General features: G+C 47.7%; 1 protein-coding gene across 1 annotated transcript in view; it reads right to left on the bottom strand.

Annotated features, from left to right (window-relative positions):
- LOC106566012 (protein kinase C and casein kinase substrate in neurons protein 1) overlaps window positions 1-14,396 on the bottom strand; it is a 32,060-nt gene extending 17,664 nt beyond the window's left edge. Inside the window, exons 1-2 of the mRNA XM_014133780.2 lie at window positions 14,263-14,396; window positions 10,053-10,140 (exon numbers count right to left, since the gene is read on the bottom strand). The gene's annotated coding sequence lies outside the window, so the exon portion shown is untranslated. The remainder of the gene's footprint in view (window positions 1-10,052; window positions 10,141-14,262) is intronic.
- Window positions 14,397-14,430: the final 34 nt, after the last annotated feature.

The following is a 14,430-nucleotide window of genomic DNA, read 5'->3' as shown; positions in this document are numbered from 1 at the left end:
AGCAACACAGGGAAAAATGAATAATGAGACAGAGAGAGAGGGGGGGGGGAGACAGCGAGAGAGAGATAGAAAGAGGAAGACAGAGACAGACAGAGCGAGAGAGAGTGAGAGAGAGAGGGGAGAGAGAGACAGACAGAGAGTGAGAGAGAGACAGACAGAGAGAGAGTGAGACAGAGGGAGAGGGGGGAGAGAGAGTGACAGAGCGAGAGAGAGTGTGAGAAAGAGAGGGGAGAGGGAGAGAGAGAGAGACAGAGAGAGAGAGAGAAAGAGAGACCAGCCCCAGGGTCATGAAAGGTCAGAGGGGCTCAATGAGACAATAAGAACATGAGAGAAAAGCCAAGAGCATAACAAAGTGCAGTAAACCCATACACACTTCCCTATTGTGGTGACATCAAATTTACATGAATTACGACATCTATTTGCTTACCAAAACGTGTGTATCCAAGGTATCAGAGAACAACACCCTCTACCACCCACACATTCAGGAGGTTTTCTACAGAACAGCTGAAGTTAAATAAATGTAACCTTTTCTGGAGAATAAAGACAATATTTTTAGTCAGATGGATTGGTCACTCAACTTGTTATCCAAGGGACTAATGACCTGTTTGCAATGATCTTGTTTTAACCTTTTGTTTAACTAGGCAAGTCAGTTAAGAACAAATTCTTATTTACAATGGCGGCCTAGGAACAGCAGGTTAACTGCCTTGTTCAGAACGACATATTTTTACCTCGTCAGCTCGGGGATTCGATCTAGAAATCTTTTGGTTACTGGTCCAACGCTCTAGCCACTAGGTTACCTGCGGCTCCACTTCAGTGGAGGAGCAGCTAGCTAATCAGGGGATTTGATCTAGAAACCTTTTGGTTACTGGCCCAACGCTCTAACCCCTAGGCTACCTGCCACTCCACTTCAGTGGAGGAGCAGCTAGCTAATCAGGTTAGAGAAAACTGAACAACATTGTTCACATTATCAGCAAATCATAAAGTGGGTGGTTCCATCCCAGAATGCTGATTGGCTGACAGCCGTGGTATATCAGACCATATATCATGGGTATGACAAAACATGTATTTTTACTGCTGTAATTACATTGGTAACCAGTTTATATTAGCAATAAGGCACCTCGGGGGTTTGCTGTATATGGCCAATATACCACAGCTAAGAGCTATATCCTAAGGGCTTTGCGTCGTGCCTAAGAACAGCCCTTAGCCGTGGTATATTGGCCATTTACCACACCCCCCCGGGCCTTATTGCTTAAGTATAGGAGTCCTCTAAAGAACCTTGATTTTGCTAACAGTCTACATGGTGTCATGTCGCCTATGTTCTACAAGTCTGTGAATATTTCTGACAGTATGTATTGATCTCTATTGTTACTTTTAGAATAACATAACAACAGTAATGCATCTGGTCACTCGGAGCAATCTGTGTCCACCCTTGAGACAGACTCAAGACGGACAGTGCTAGAGGCTACAGGCAACTAGAATAGCTACGCACCTGAAGGAGATGGCACACCCTGTTGTCGAACCACCACACACACACACACACACACAAACACACACACACACACACACACACACACAGAGAGAGAGAGACTGAACTTTGCCACATCCTCCTAAAGACAGGTAAGGCCATCAATAATTAGCCAGCTGCCAGTGAGGGCACTCCCTTCCTGTCCGTCTGACACATTTGTAGGAAGTCTTAAGGAGAACAGTTGTCATGGAGAGAAAAAGGACAGGAGAGAAAATGGGTTAAGAAAAAAAGACGGAGGCAAGAGGGAGAGAGGGGAAGGAGAGAAAGAGTGAGGCAGGAAAGTAAGGAAGGTCAGAGAGAGAGAGGAGGGAAGGAGATATGGGGCCATGAGATAAAAAAAAGTTAGGGCAGAGGGAGGCAATAGAGAAGGGGCCAGAAGAGAGAGGGAGGCAGGGGAGAGGGGGGGCCAGGAGAGAGAGGGGGCCAGGAGAGAAAGGGGGCCAGGAGAGAGATGAAGACAAGAGAGAGGGGGCCAGGAGAGAGAGGGAGGCAGGGGAGAGGGGGGCCAGCAGAGAGAGGGAGGCAGGGGAGAGAGGGGGCCAGGAGAGAGAGGGGGTGAGGAGAGAGAGGGAGGCAGAGGAGAGAGGGGGCTAGGGGAGACAGGGAGGTGGGGGAGAGGGAGGCAGGAGAGAGAGGGAGGCAGGGGAGAGAGGGGGCCAGGAGAGAGAGGGGGCCAGGAGAGAGAGGGGGCCAGGAGAGAGGGGGAGGCAGGGGAGAGAGGGGGCCAGGAGAGAGGGGGAGGCAGGGGAGAGAGGGGGCCAGGAGAGAGGGGGAGGCAGGGGAGAGAGGGGGCCAGGAGAGAGAGGGAGGCAGCGGAGAGAGAGGGCCAGGAGAGACAGGGAGGCAGGGGAGAGGGAGGCAAGAGAGAGATTAAGACAAGAGATAGGGGGCCAGGAGAGAGAGGAGGGAGAAAGGAAGGTTTGCGAGAGAGGAAGGAAGGAAATAGGTAATAAACATTATTTAGGTCAGAATCCTGGTGTGTGTGTGTAGAGACTGAGGAGCCTGAGGCTTTTAGTGTCATTATTTTGTCTTTATTCTCTATACATGCCTCCCCATCAGCTCACATGTATCCGTGGCCAAATTCCTAACCATGGTGAGGTGCCTGGAGTAAAATAATTCTCTGTTTATGGCTTCTGTTTCCCTCTGATGACCCCCTGCAGGAACTGTACCCATTGTGGATATAATAATGCCATGGTGGATATAATAACCCCATGGTGGATCTAATAACACCATGGTGGACATAATAACGCCATGGTGAACATAATAACGACATGGTGGACATCATAAGTCCATGGTGGACATAATAACGCCATGGTGGATCTAATAACGTCATGGTGGACATAATAACAACATGGTGGACATAATAACACCATGGAGGACATAATAACGCCATGGTGGACATAATAACGACATGGTGGACATAATAATGCCATAGTGGACATAATAACGCCATGGTGGATATAATAACGCCATGGTGGATATAATAATGCCATAGTGGACATAATAACGCCATGGTGGATATAATAACGCCATGGTGGATATAATAATTCCATAGTGGACATAATAATGTCATGGTGGACATAATAATGCCATAGTTGATCTAATAACGCCATAGTGGATATAATAACGACATAGTGGATATAATAACGCCATGGTGGACATAATAACTCCATGGTGGATATAATAACGCCATGGTGGACATAATAACTCCATGGTTGACATAATAACGCCATAGTGGATTTAATAACGCCATGGTGGATATAGTAACACCATGGTGGACATAACTCCATGGTGGACATAATAACGCCATGGTGGATATAGTAACGCCATGGTGGATATAATAACGCCATGGTGGACATAATAACTCCATGGTGGACATAATAACGCCATGGTGGATCTAATAACGCCATAGTTGACATAATAACGCCACAGAGGATATTTTTTTGTTCTAAACAGTCCTAACAGTCTTAATTGACCAGAAGAACACTTAATTTATTTATATAAAATGAGACATAGGCTACTGACAAAATTTGACTGCACTAATAACATTGTACTCCAAAATAGCTAACATCTAAATGCCAAGCGTTTAGCTATATACCCCTTGGTGAAACCAATTATACAGCCTCTGCAAGGTTAGGCTACACATCCAATCAATAGCCTAGAGCGACCATAGAGGTTTCCCGTCCTCCTAAAAGTCTCCATTCAAGTTAGCTTTTGATCAATAATGTTTCCCTAGCCCAGCAGGACATTCACTCAAGCCCAGGGCTCAGCCACCGGAGAGCCACAATAACACTCAGGAACGCGAAAGAGAGCTCTGCAGAGAGGCACCAATCGTTCCTGAACGTACAATGCCAAGTAGGCAAAATGAGACACTCAAATACACACTGCAGCTGCTCACTGCTGTGATTAGCCACACAACAGAGAGGTTCTCGGATAGTGTTTTCATGAATGAGCTCTGGTGTCCTCGTAGTGAGAGGAAAAACCATTCAAGGATGCAGGTAAGCAAAGACCATCTACAATATCCGAGATGCTAGAGTCAAAGCATAATTAAGACACAGATTAGAGCACATTAACACTGAGAATGGACCTTGTAAAATTGTCAAACCCTCACAGTGACACTAGAGCAGGGATCATCAACTAGATTCAGTCACGGCCGATTTTTGTCTGTGCGGATGGTTGGGGGCCGAAACATAACAATAATAATTTGTACATTACAAATTGACCACAACTGTCACGACTTCCGCCGAAGTCGGTTCCTCTCCTTGTTCGGGCGGCGCCGGTCTTCTAGCCATCGCCGATCCACTTTTCATTTTCCATTGGTTTTGTCTTTGTTTCCCACACACCTGGTTTTCAATTCCCAATTACTGGTCATGTATTTAACCCTCTGTTTCCCCCATGTCTTTGTGTGTGATTGTTTGTTGTTCAGGTCGGTACGTTTCCGGCTGTTTTTTTTTCCGGGTGCTGTTTTCCCCCGTGCTTTGTGGCAACCGTTATTGTTCGCACATTGGTATTGTTACTTTGTGCTATTTCTTAAGTAAAGTGCGTTGTTCACTCATCTCTGCTCTCCTGCGCCTGACTTCATGCACCAGCTACACCCACCGCCTGACAGAATCACACACCCAGAAACGTCATGGAGTCAGCAGGAGCAGGTACCCCTGAAATTGGGATCGAGGAGCGCGTCCAGGAGCAAGCGGCGATGCTCCATCATCTTGGCGCCACCATGGACCGCGTCCTACAGACTATGGATCGCTGGGAGAGAAAGGGAGGTCCTCCAACGCCTCCACCAGCTCAACCAAGGTCTCCACTACTCGCCCCTCTTTCACCCGGTCCCAGTGGGATTCGTCTTGCCCTCCCTATGGAGTATGATGGGACGGCTGCACAATGTCAGGGTTTCTTATTACAGCTGGAGCTCTACCTAGCAATCATCCACCCGGCGCCTTCGGAACGAGAGAGGGTGTCCGCCCTCGTCTCATGCCTCTCAGGGAGAGCCCTGGAGTGGGCCAACGCCGTGTGGGGAGAAGGAGATGCGGCGCTGGACCACTTCAAAGATTTCACCCGCCACTTCTGGGCAGACTTCGACCACCCGCCTAAGGGTAGAGCGGCGGGTGAACGTCTCGTACATCTGAGGCAGGGGATGAGGAGTGCCCAGGAGTTCGCTCTGGACTTCTGGGACCCTGGCCGCAGGCGTGGGATGGAACGACAGGGCCCTGATCGACCACTATTGTTGCAGTTTGCGCGAGGACGTCTGTCGGGACTTGGCCTGCAGGGACACCACCCTTACTTTCGACCAGCTGGTGGACTTGTCCATTTGGTTGGATAACCTGCTTGCTACCCGCGGACATACAGATCAGGGTCTGTCGGTTCCATCCCCCAGCATCACCGCTCCGACGCCCATGGAGCTGGGAGGTGCTGCGCTTAGGGAGACCGGAGGAGGTTCCGTTTCATGCACCATCTGTGGCCGCAGAGGGCACACTGCCGGTCGGTGCTGGGGAGGTTCCTCTGGCAGTCGAGGCAGCAGGCAGGGCACTCTCGCGTCACCCCTGGTGAGCCAGCACCATGCTCACCCAGAGCTCTCTGTTGCCCACATGTTTCTGAACATTACTTTTCCTGAGTTTTACCCGCATTCCCAGCATAAGGCGCTCGTCGATTCAGGCGCAGCTGGGAATTTCATTGACAGATCATTTGCCCATAAATTAGGGATCCCCATTGTTCCAGTGGATATGCCCTGCCCAGTTCACACCCTAGACAGTCGACCATTAGGGTCCGGGTTGATTAGGGAGGTCACCGCGCCCCTGGGCAAGGTGACGCAGGAGGGTCATAAGGAGAGAATCAGTCTCTTCCTTATTGATTCTCCTGCGTTTCCCGTGGTGCTAGGCCTACCCTGGTTAGTCTGTCATGATCCCACTGTTTCGTGGCAATGGAGGGCTCTCACGGGGTGGTCACCAGAGTGCTCGGGGAGGTGTTTAGGAGTTTCCGTTGGTGCTACTACGGTGGAAAGTCCAGACCAGGTCTCCACAATCCCCCTGAATATGCCAATTTGGCTCTTACCACCCCATCGACAGGGGGATTGTGCGATAAATCTCCTGGTAGACACCGCACTTCCCAGGAGTCATGTGTATCCCCTGTCACAAGCGGAGATGGCGGCTATGGAGACATATGTCTCCAAATCCCTTCAGTCTTCCACTTCACACGCCTCCTCGAGTTTCTTTTCTGTGAAGAAGAAGGAGGGAGGTCTGCGCCCGTGTATTGACTATCGAGGTCTAAATCAAATCACGGTGAGGTACAGTTACCCGCTACCTCTCATTGCCACGGTGATTGAGTCAATGCAGGGGGCGCGCTTCTTCACGAAACTAGATCTCAGGAGCGCGTACAACCAGGTGCGTATCCGGGAGGGAGATGAGTGGAAGACGGCATTCAGTACCACCTCAGGGAATTATGAGTACCTCGTCATGCCGTACGGGTTGATGAATGCTCCATCCGTTTTCCAAGCCTTTGTAGACGAGATTTTCAGGGACCTGCACGGGCAGGGTGTAGTGGTGTATATTGATGACATTCTGATATAGTCCGCTACACATGCCGAGCACGTGTCCCTAGTGCGCAGGGTGCTTGGACGATTGTTGGAGCATGACCTGTATGTCAAGGCTGAGAAATGCCTGTTCTTCCAGCAGGCCGTCTCCTTCCTAGGGTACCCCATTTCTACCTCAGGGGTGGAGATGGAGAGTGACCGCATTTCAGCCGTGCGTAATTGGCCAACTCCCACCACGGTAAAGGAGGTGCAGCGATTTTAGGGTTTGCCAATTACTACCGGAGGTTTATCCCGGGTTTTGGCCAGGTGGCGGCTCCCATTACCACACTGCTGAAGGGGGATCCTGTATGTTTGCAGTGGTCGGCTGAGGTGGACAGGGCTTTTGGTCACCTAAGGGCTCTGTTTACCTCGGCTCCCGTGCTGGCCCATCCGGATCCTTCTTTGGCGTTGATAGTGGAGGTGGACGCGTCCGAGGCTGGGATAGGAGCCGTGCTCTCTCAGCGCTCGGCCTCGCCACCGAGGCTCCACCCCTGTGCTTTCTTCTCGAAGATACTCAGCCCGGCGGAGCGGAACTATGATGTGGGGGACCGGGAGTTGTTGGCTGTGGTGAAAGCCTTGAAGGCGTGGAGACATTGGCTTGAGGGGGCTAAACACCCTTTTCTCATCGGCAGCGAGGTGACTGAATCCTCGTCAGGCAAGGTGGGCCATGTTTTTTACCCATTTTGTGTTTACCCTGTCCTACAGACCAGGTTCCCAAAATGTGAAGGCAGACACACTGTCCCGGCTGTATGACACAGAGGAGCGGCTCATAGATCATACTCCCATACTCCTGGAGTCCTGCCTGGTAGCGCCGGTCGTGTGGGAGCTGGACGCGGACATTGAGCAGGCGTTACGTACAGAGCCCGCTCCCCTCCAGTGTCCAGCTGGGCGTCTGTACGTTCCGTCTGCTGTCCGCGACCAGCTGATCTATTGGGTCCACACGTCACCCTCCTCTGGTCATCCTGGTATCGGTCGGATGGTGCGCTGTCTTAGTGGGAAGTACTGTTGGCCCACTTTGGCTAAGGACGTGAGGGTTTATGTTTCCTCCTGCTCGGTGTGCGCCCAGTGCAAGGCTCCTAGGCACCTGCCCAGAGGTAAGTTACAACCCTTACCCATTCCACAACAGCCGTGGTCACACCTGTCAGTGGATTTCCTGACCGATCTTCCTCCCTCACAGGGTAACACCACGATCCTGGTCGTTGTGGATCGTTTTTCTAAGCCCTGTCGTCTCCTCCCTTTGCCCGGTCTACCTACGGCCCTACAGACTGTGGAGGCCTTGTTTACACACGTCTTCCGGCACTACGGGGTGCCTGAGGATATAGTGTCTGATCGGGGTCCCCAGTTCACATCGAGGGTCTGGAGGGCGTTCATGGAACGTCTGGGGGTCTCGGTCAGCCGGGTTTTCACCCCGAGAGTAACGGGCAGGTGGAGAGAGTGAACCAGGATGTGGGTAGGTTTCTGAGGTCTTATTGCCAGGACCGGCCGGGCGAGTGGGCGGCATTCGTGCCCTGGGCAGAGATGGTCCAGAACTCGCTCCGCCACTCCTCCACTAACCTCTCCCCCTTCCAATGCGTACTGGGGTACCAGCTGGTTCTGGCGCCTTGGCATCAGAACCAGATCGAGGCTCTGGATGACTGGTTCAGGCGTGCGGAGGAGACATGGGACGCCACTCATGTTCACCTTCAGCGGGCCGTGCTGTGCCAGAAATCTAGCGCAGACCGTCACCGCAGTGAGACCGGGTCTGGCTCTCGACCAGAAACCTGCCCCTCCGTCTGCCCTGCCGGAGGCTGGGTCCGCAGTTTGTGGGGCCATTTAAAGTCCTGAGGAGACTGAACGAGGTATGTTACAGGTTACAGCTTCCCCCGATTACCGTATCAACCCCTCGTTCCATGTTTCTCTCCTCAGGCCGGTGGTGGCTGGTCCGCCCCAGGAGGCTGAGGTGCGGGAGGTTCCTCCGCCCCCTCTGGACATCGAGGGGGCCCCGGCGTATTCAGTTCGATCTATACTGAACTCGAGGTGTCGGGCAAGGGGCCTTCAGTACCTCGTGGAGTGGGAGGGGTACGGTCCGGAGGAAAGATGCTGGGTTCCGGTGGAGGACGTGTTGGACCCTTCAATGCTGCGGGAGTTCCACAGTCTCCGTCCGGATCGCCCTGCGCTGCGCCTCGCCCTCCGGCTCATCTCTGCTCTCCTGCGCCTGACTTCATGCACCAGCTACACCCACCGCCTGACAACAACTAAGCCCAAAAAGCATAAAAAATTGTGTCATACCTTGATTACATTGAGACGATTACACATGTCCGTGTTTGTATTCGTGGGAATAATTGAGAACAGATTTCCTAAATTAAACTCATTTTTAGCTGAATTCCTGGTGATTTTAGTAACTTATTTTTACAAAAAAATGTAAATGTTGTACTAAAAACTTTTGGGGACAAAAAATATCACTGGTGGGCCGGTTTTGGACCGCGGGCCACCTGTTGCCAACCCCTGGACTATAGGGTATGTCTGCCAACTAGATGTGCTAACATGGGGTCAGAGGGTTAAATGGTGCCTTGAAACAATCAAACAAGTTCTGCACCTAACACTTTGACAACATAAAGCCATTTCCTCCCTCCACCGGCCCTTGCTGCCCTCTCCCATAGCTCTACAGCTCTCCACTGAGTGGACGCTGTAAATCTGGACTATAGATGAACAGTTAAAACCTGCAGTCAACACCCACATGGGTTTCCATTATGTCTGAATCCCAAAAGGCACCCTATATCCATAGGGCTCAGGTCAAAAGTAGTGCACTATATAGGGAATATCGTTCCATTTGGGACACAGCCTAGGTCTCAGACAGTACCGGCGGATGGATAGACAGAGCCAAGTCCTTCTCCTAACAAGCTATTCTGTATGGGAGCAGTGGTTACATTAATGAGATGCATGTGTGTTCACTGTTGGAAAGGTGATGACTCATGACAGACTCATAATGGAAGAATGTATTTCCTTAATCCATCAAGCAAAATTAAGAACAAAACAGAGGATTTCCAAATGTGTTTCCAACCAACCAAGCCATTTAAAGCTGAAGTTGGGACACATACAGTATCCATTTCAGCCAAGTCATACGCTGCAGAGGAATTCACCATTTGCTCGTCTCTCATAGGCTCTACAGGCAAACTGCTCAATTACCGCCCAGCATGGTGATTGGGCTGGGTGCCTGGGCCTGCCTGGTCTGGGCCTGTGGAGAGCCCCTTCCCTGCCGCTCTCGCCATCTCTCAACCAGATGCTAATGATATGATATGCTCCTCCCCTTCCTTTTCCCCTATCCAATTGTGTTAGATCAGGGAATGACATTTTAAAGGTACAAAGTCTGCATCTATATATAGGGAGCACACTCAACCAGTAGAAAACAGGGAGTTTCTGCTTATAGTGTTGAAGGCCTATGTTGAAATGTGAGCCTAATCAGAAATCAGTGAAAACCCTTACCTTCTCAACTGGGCCAATCACGTTTCCATATATCCCCATGCAGGTTTGGATTGTGTTCCTTAAAATCCCCACCCCTAAAGAAGCACACCTAAGGAGACAAGAGAGAGCCAGTTATAACATCAGGAGTAGGATTATGGATTTCATAATAAAACAAAATGACAGACGGACACACACAACTGACGTCTCCATCTCAGAGATTCATATATCTCCTATAATCCCTCTCTTCCTCAATACCAAGATGGATCTTAACAAATATGAATCTGATCTCCTCTCTTCTAATGTCTCTCTCCATCTTTGTCTGTCTGTCCTTCAGACCGGCAATAAGAGCAGAGAAGACAGCCAGGAGGGATCAATGCCCTCTCCAAGAGAAAGAGACAAGGTTTTGGCTGTGCTGTCAGATGAGACTGACCTATGTTTACTGGACATTTTGCAAAGGTCTGTCTGTATAGAAGGAGAACTGAACAAAGAATGAGAATGACTCAAACGAAATCATCAAAGCACATGATGTGCTTTACTTGGAACAACCTAAATAACAATTTCGAAGTACTCATTTTAGGTGCCTCATAAAACACAAGTGGCCTTATATGAAGGAAGCGAGTCCCCAGTCACTTTCTACGATACAAGCAGTGGACTGGACAGTGATGTAACGTCGGCATAACACAGTCAATGGGAAATACTGAACCTGGCCTTCACAGACACCGGAGGCAGCCTCTCTCTCTGTCCACTCCAGTCGTCCCATGTGAGCATCCTATCACTATCTCCAAATACCTAACAGCGCAATCCTAAACTTTGCACTCAGCCTCCACCACCATCTAGATGATGCACTTCACTGAAAGAAGGTGTTAGGAGAAACCTTTCATTTAGAGGTGTAGTAGGTTGAGGGGTAAAATCCCCTTGTGTTTCAGTACTCAGAGAGGAGATGGTGTGGGAAGTTGGGGCATGGTAGCATAATGCCGTATGTTGCAAAAAGATAAGGAAGTAAGACATGACAGCTGGATTAGAACCATTTCCCTGTTTGACCACTAGGTTTTATGGGTATTATGACACCTCCACTGTGGGACTCTATATGAGGCCTAAAAAGGCAATGGATATCCCAGAAAATGTTCTTATTTATAGCCTATTATTAAGCTGTATTGGGTTCATAACGTAGTACTAGATGAAATGCACACACATATGTAGCATATTATGCTCTCTGCCACCCAAATATACTGAATATGGATTTGACAACAACTAGGCCTAGTAAAAATATGGAAAATCTGCATACATTGCTGAACCTTACTATTCCAAATAATGCATCTTCAGGCTACACAAGCTGGGAATGGGTAAAACCAGTGATTTGGCTAAATGAAATGCAGTGTCATTTAGTGTAGGATTAAGATTGTGGAGAGCAGATGTGACAAGGAGGCTTGTAGGTACAAATGACTGAGGCAAACAGTGAATGGATGTGTCCATGGGGAATAGCCTACAGTCCTACAGTGGCAGATTCACATTCATTTGGAGAAGAAAAACAACTTATGATCTGGCTAATTAATTACATTAGAAATGGTGCCACATCTGTCATTCCTCCTTCAGCGGAGTCAGCTGAATTGGGGTGTATAAATCAGACGTGTGTCCTGGGCCCCATTCATATTCATCACATTAATTAATCCAATTACACACTAAAACAGACAGGGGCACACACACACACACAGACGCATAGACACATACGTGACGCGAACACATAGAAGCATGCACACACACAGACACACAGGCAAACACACTGAAGCATGCATGTAGGCAAATACACACACACACATACACACAGTACTCTGTATTACCCTCTGCTCTTCTAGTTTCATCGTGCCCTTCACTTCAGAGTAAAACCCTTATGTGGACCCATTGCGGCATGCATCATAACAGACTTTGATAAAAACATAGATAAATGTGTTGGTTTATTCATCTCAAACAGCAGATGGCTTTCATTCAGCTCATTTATGCTCAGAATGCAAACACAGAGCATGGTGAGAGAACGAGAATGTCTGAGAGGAATGACTGTTTTTCTGCTGACCAAACAACACGTGGACACTTGAACAGAGCCAACTCTTAAACAGTGCTGAAGACACACTTCTTGATCTGGAGGTAAACGTTGGCATGGAGTATTGCCAAGGCCAACATATTTGGCGATCCAAAGAAATGTTCCAGGTGTGGGTTCAGCTGAAACAAAATGGACCTGCACATTGCTAGGCCTATACTCCCTAGTGCTTTTCTTCAATGAACCATTTCGGCTTGAAATGGGGCCTCGCCAGGACAGACAGCAATGAAATCAACCTGCATGTTATTGTGCTCACTTCCTTCTATGGCCAGGTGTGGACCAGCAATGTACTCTGAGGTTCAGTCAGGCCAGTGTCATTCAGCATGGTGATAGTGGTGTTGAACTGAGAGTTCAGGACCCTGGACAGTGCCCTGTGACTCTCTCTCTCGATGGTCAGACAACCTCACTGATAAGAGGCTGCAATATATGCAATATATTTAATGTTATTATGAGGTAGCAGCTACCCTTTAGCTTTTGTAACCAGATACCATGTCTCACTGTACTGGTTATAGCATCCTCTCAGCTGACCCTCCATCACAGAACCTGAGCAGACCCGACTCACATTAGGACATTCTGCGTTCACACATGCAGCACAATTCTGATATTTTGCACAATTATTGGTAAAATAGCTGATCTGATTGGTCAAAAGACCAATTAGTAGAAAAAGATCAGAACTGGGCTGCCTGTGTAAATACAGTCCAGAACCATCAGGAGTCAGGACCTGTAGAGTGGTCTTTATCTTAACCACTGCTAGGGCCCACTAGCTTAGTTGGTTCAACCAATTCTGCTCCTATTGGTGATTATCTCATATCTCTCAAGCTTACTCAAGGAAAGACATGCTCCTCTCATACATTATGTTTAAACGCCTGGATGGTAGATGGCATTGATATGAATACTGTACTAGATGTATAGATCATTTATCTGTGAGGTTGTTTGGGGTATGTTGGGGGAAAATGTCCGCTTAAGGAACATTTCTATTTTCTGATAACAAAAATGTTTGGTAAACATTTTTTTTTTAAAGAGAAATAAGTGGGCAGAATTAATTGTTTTTTTGTTAATTAATAAAAACCAAACATTTTGAAAGGGGGTGTTTTGCCCCACTATCGGGACAAATTGAACCCTGAAGATTAGTGTGTTAAAATCAATTTTATATGTTTAATTTTTTCCCTTTTTTTGTATAGACTCTTAAAAGCTAAAGTCTAGGTATATTACTATAATTAAATAAATCAAATATCAAAGCCCAATGATGTAAGGTCCCTCTTCATTTTCACGCTTCCTGTCGAAATCATCCTAAAGTATCTCAAAATTGATTTCAATGAAGTTCACTGAAGTTACTTATAGATGATTTGTTCAACGAAGTTAGTTATATATACTATAGATGATTTGGACATGATTTGAAAATGCTAATATGGGTACTATTGACTTGAATTGGATTGTCCTAGGGCATTTTGCCCCAAACATACTAACTTTAAATATTATTATTTTATAAAAAACTGATGGCAATCTCTCTAGCCAAGTGCATTATTTTTTCTTTAGGCTCCCTTACTGGTATATATATCTAAAACGTTTATAGATCTAAATATATTTGATTAGATATAGGCTTAAAACTTTTTCTTAATGACAAAATATTAGAGCAATGTACCTGAACATTGTTTTGTTGGAGTGACTTTAAAAGTTGAGATAAGACTGCTTACATTTTTAGTTGAGCAAGAGTAGTGGTAACCAGGGAAAGTCGATTGTTTTTGTTGTTGCGTGAAATAAAGTGGTTTCTGTGAGAATTACAGGCAGGGGATGTTCAACCCCAAATCATCCTATTATCCTCATTCAAAATGAATGAAAACAAATTAATCATATAAATAGTTATTATGCGAAGCATGCTATAGGTGCGGTATAATGGCGTTATTTGACTGTCAAACGGCTATAGTAGCTATATATTGTACAATTTAGGCTACTAAAGAATAAAGCAACAAAAAAACTGCAGGGTGAAAAAGTATCGCTGCCGCGGGTAGCAGCAGTACAAAATGGGTTGCGTAGCCTACCAGTCAAACGATACAGTTCTTAGCCTATTCTTCTTGCTCTTTCTAGTTTCTACTCAACCAAACTACAAATTGTGAATGCGCATATAAATGCATGACATACCAGAGAACGCAATGCGATGTGTCCGACTCCCTTGTTGGCCTAAATATACCAATATTTCCGTTCTAATAGCTTGAATGGTCGATGGACCCTGCTCAGTCAACTGACAGCATTTGTCTTGTGTGTTGCACTTAAAGTGCGGGGGGCAAAGAGGCGACAGATGGGGGATGG

The sequence above is a fragment of the Salmo salar genome, chromosome 12 (genome assembly GCF_965601325.2).
Source record: "Salmo salar chromosome 12, fSalSal1, whole genome shotgun sequence".
Taxonomy (NCBI): domain Eukaryota; kingdom Metazoa; phylum Chordata; class Actinopteri; order Salmoniformes; family Salmonidae; genus Salmo; species Salmo salar.
The sequence above is the reverse complement of the archived record's forward strand: the minus strand, read 5'-3'. Positions and strand labels throughout refer to the sequence as shown.